Source organism: Lepus europaeus, chromosome 8 (genome assembly GCF_033115175.1).
Source record: "Lepus europaeus isolate LE1 chromosome 8, mLepTim1.pri, whole genome shotgun sequence".
Lineage (NCBI taxonomy): Eukaryota > Metazoa > Chordata > Mammalia > Lagomorpha > Leporidae > Lepus > Lepus europaeus.
In genome coordinates, this window is record NC_084834.1 from 72798500 (window position 1) to 72803517 (window position 5018).

The following is a 5018-nucleotide window of genomic DNA, read 5'->3' on the forward strand; positions in this document are numbered from 1 at the left end:
TCAACAAGTTTCCTCATACCCATTTCTGCCAATCCTCACTCCTTCACCAGGCCTAGGCAGACATTGATCTGTTCTCTGTCTCTAAAGTCTTGCCTTTTCTAGAAATTTTACATAATTTTAACCATATCATGTGTAACTTCTTTCACTTAGTGTAATATTTTTGAGGTTTTATGTTGTTGAGTGTATCAGTGATGTATTGCAATCATATGAACTAGGATATACATTTAAGTTATATTATTGCATTTAAATAATTTTATTACAAGTGATATAAACTAATTTATTGTAAATTTTAATTACTTGTTTTGGAGAAAAATCATTTTTACTAGACCATATAGCCAAATGCTAATTGACAGCTGTTTCACAAATTATAAGGAGTAATTTTCTGGAGATCCTAAAAATGTAGCAGCGTTTTCTTGGTAGAAGCAGTTTCAGTCTGGGGTACTGGGCAATTTTATCATTTCTACTTAAAATGATTTTCTTTTCAGTTCAAATAATTATAGCACATAGTTGCTTTTGAGCAGTCAGTGTACAACCTGGGCCAGACTTGGCCACCAGTGAAGATACAACTGATCACTACCTTGCAAAGGAATCTGGTTTGGTTACTTGAACAAAATAGCTCATGATTACTCATGAGCACTGCATCTTTTATGGGCATATTTGTGAGCAAGAACCATTAATACTTACCAGGCCTTAAAACCTCTTAATGGCGTGAAAATGAAAGCAGCAGCAGACCAAGTCATGTTCAATGCTTCCTGAACAAAATGGCTGCTTTTGGTTTGAGAATTTGTTCTCTTAAGTCACTCCAGCTCCAGAAGGTGGTATTTCATTTCTTGTAGGCAGAGTATACAATGAAGGGGGCAAAAGGGCTGAAGTTGAAAGTAAAGAGAAATCAGGCATAAAAAGCTATGAAAGAAACAAGAAAACTGGTTTGTTTCGTTCTGGAGCTCTCTTTGAGCACAGCCTGCAGTGGGCAGTGGACAGGTGGATGACAGAGGGAGAAGGCTGCTGGTAAGACAACTGCTCCTGAGTCAGGAGGTGGGATTAGTGTCCTTCTCCTCATGGCAGCATGCATCCCACCCACTGGGAAGCTGCAGTGTCTTTGCAGGAACTCAGTTGGAGTCCCCATGCTGGTGCTCCTCAAAATGTCTTGCATTTGTTCTTTGGTTTTGCTCACCTGTCTCTTTGCATGAGTAACCCAAGTGATATGGCTTTTGAAGTCTGCTTTCAGTAGATACTCATGTTTTTCTTTACAATGCAAGAACAAACCTGCCATCTTCAAAATATTTTAGGGTGAATCAGCCAGTGAAAGGAATGAAATCAACATTGTCCTAAGTGGAACTCACTTATGTAAAAAATAAAATACAATAATGGACTAGACTATGCATTATGTAAAACAAGACCTCTGCTGTTTTTAAAGTCAGTGATCTAGACCAAAATAAACACAATTCCATGACTTTGGCCAATAACTATAAAAGAGAATAATAGAGGCTTAGAGAGATCGGTGGAGGTAAGTCTTCTTGTAACTCTGAACATTTTTGAGACTTCTTTGACACTCCAATGTTATATTGCTTGTTCTTTCCAAGTTCCTTTTTAAAATACCCACTAAAATTTGGGAAAGAAAGTAAATACAGCAGTCAGGTGCCAAGCAGACTTTGGACACTTCAGTCAGGCAATCACTTCACTTAAATGTGTCAAGACAGATAGAAGTGGTCCTTTAGCTTGGGAGAAAAAAGTTGTCCCCAATCTTGGAATGGATGGCATATCTATGGGCCAATCGTGTCCTTCATTTACATTGTATTTCACTTCCTTAACTCTCTGAACATGGAGTTTCTACATGTGGGCCTTCAGAGCAGTCTGTGTTTTGTTTTTATTCATTTGTTTGTATTGTCTAAACAAAGACATATGGAAAAAGTAGCGGTTGCACTTTTGATTACTCACAAAAATCCCTGCTATGGAAAGTCCCATTCCTTGCTGATTTATTCTGATTCTTTAAGATTAAATTAAAATGTAGGGAAACTGCATTTCTTGTCCACATCTTAAACATTCCTAAATTCTGATCTCCAACTCTGGATTATCATTTTGTTGTTAAAAAAATAAAGTTAGAGATAATTCTTTTTGTTGACAAAAGTTTTTACAGGCCACTCTCAAATATCACTGGAAACAAAACCTAGGTCTCATGGGACCTTACAGTGTGGTAGCCAAGACCACGTGGAGCTGCGACCCCACTACATCACTTCCTGGCGTGGGGACCCTCATGCAGTGACTACATGTTTTTGCATCTTGGTTTCCTCATCAACAAAGTGAGGAAAATAATGTAACTTACCACATAGGTTCATGAACAGATCCATCTAATTTATGAAAAGGTAGGACATTCTGAGATTATTGAGACTTTACTGAAGTATGTGTTTTAGGCACTCACTGTTCAAAATCTTTATAACAGAAGAAACCCCCATGTCAATATTATTATTATTATTATTATTATTATTTCTAGATTAGAGATCTGAGGCACAAAGAATGCTTTGTTGATAGATACATGTGCTTCCTCTGGGGGTCTAAATACTGTTTGCCTCGAAAATATCTGAGGATCACCCCTTGGCTCTCACTTCAGAAAGATACTCTAAGAGGTTTTCTGCTCATGGAATTTCCTTCCATAAAAAACCTTTTCAGTTGAAAACGTGACTTTAGCTTTATTGAAACTGTGAAAAGTTGTCAAAAAAGGGATTATTGTCCCCATTTTACAGATAAAGAACATGAAGCCCGGAGAGGTTAACTGAGGCACACAAGGTCACATGAGTATTTAATAGTGAAGTTAGGATTAGAAGCCCATTCCTCCGGTTTTCAGCCCCATGTTCTATCTGCTGTGTGTTGTCAGAGCCTGAGAGGTTATCACAATAGAAAGAAAGTTAATTCAGCTGCAGATTGATTAACCTAAAGGGGAATCCAATCAGTGTTGGTAGAGAGCCAGGAGAAGCACTTTTCTTTCTACACTGATGTTTTTACCAGAACAGTACAATATCTCCCATCTGGATCAGAATCACAATTCCCGATATCAGAGAAAGCTAAATTACTCTTTCCTTTCAGTAGTTGCATCTGTCTATTTTGGGAGTGGTTATATGTGTTGCCCAAATTTCTGACAGTTTGGAGTAACTCTCTTTTTGTACTGATGTTTGTGGTCAATCTTGGCCCCTTTTTGGATTTGTGATGGTCAATGAAGAAAATAATAATGGAGTAAAATATTCACACGATTTGAAATAAAGGTGCTAAGGCAAATTTCTGTAGGCCAATTACAATGTAGGAGAATACATCTGCAGCAAAACTTCCTCCTTTGGGTGGAATAGTGGCATACATTCAGGAAATGGCATTTTAAGTGTGGTCTTTAGACTTGAATTGAGAGCTTGTTTTGCTTAACAACCTCGAGGGATTCAGGTAAAACCAGGAAGTTGAGACTTTAAATATGAACTACGTGTGTTCCTCTCATTTTCATAATGAATAAATAGTCATAATTTAAAGCCACCTACTACTGCAATTTTGCTTTGTTTTACCATGATGCCCTTTTAATTTTTTTCCCATATTCAACTATCCTTTGTGAAAGGCAAAGGCTGACTATTCATTTCATATTAATTGGAATACATGTACTACCTTTTGCAGAAATATCTATATTTTTTCACTTATAATGTCCAATTTTTTCTCATTTAATCTGAAAACTGCATTGCCATACTGTTCTATATTTTAAGGCACTTTGCAGTCTTTATTACCTCATTTGATTTTCACAACAGCCTATGTGGTAAACTTATAAAAGACATTGGTTGCAACTGCAAACCCATCTATAAAGATATGACTGACTTTTTCCTTTAGGGAATTTTATTTTGATTTGACTATTATATAAGTTGCTAATGTGAAAACAACAGAATAGTTCTTTTATTTCTAACATACTAATTTTAGATGGCTTTCAAGAGATTTTCATACTATCAGTGCTTAGGTAACTTATTTCTATAGAGCAGTTAGAAAATGAGTAATAATAACAGTTTTATTCAAGAAAAAATTGGGACGATGGCCTATTTTTATTAGTTTTCTAGAATATTACCCATTTTTCAACTAAAGAGATTTTTTCTCTATTTTCAAATTTTGCAAAATAAGTTTAAGTTATGTTTTATTTGGAAATTATTTAACAATGGCTTTGTTATTTTTTATAGTGATTTAAGGTAAATATTATCAGAAAAATGTAATAATTCTGCAGTCTCTAACCTGTCTCTTTAAGATGTGCAACAAGAGCTAGGAGCACAGAATCTGCAATATTCTTTATAATTTCATGGGGTCTTCTGAGGAAATGTGCCAATTTTATGGGGACTCGTAGGGAAAAATTTTGATTTCATGTGGATTCGAGTGAAAAGGTAAATTTCATGGGATTTCTAAAAATGGCTGGATTTCTCAGGATCCATGAAATCCATGACAGCCATGGAGAAAATGCACTGCACTTGTCGTGGAGTAAATTTCAGTGCAGTTTGGCAAAACTTTATTTCTTATCCACCTGCTATGATGCAGACTAAATATTTTGAGTCATTTTCACCATTTACTCTCATAATGTTGTCCATGAATACTAACTTTGCTGCTCTGAATACCCAACAAATATGAAAATATTGCTTTGTCAATTGCTTAGAGCAGTGTGTTGTGATCACTAACACATGTGACTCATGATGGAGTCAAGGTCAGGATAGTGATCCCCAGAGTTTTGGTGATCCTAAGAAGGGAGTTAATGGGAGTCCATTAGTGTCATTGCCACTAACACTGTGTAAGTCTATGAACTTACATAGTGTTAGGTTTTGAGGAGGCCGTAGACAGTGTTGTGGTTCTCCAAGGGTGTTCCATCGTTTTGACATCTACAACAGAGTCTTCTCTGGAACTTTTTAAAAAAAAATTCAGGATCCTGGCCTGACCACAGACCAGCTGATCCAGGTTTTCAGTAGAACTTGTGAATCTGCCTTTGCCATTCAACTCCTGAGTGATTCTGATCCTCATGC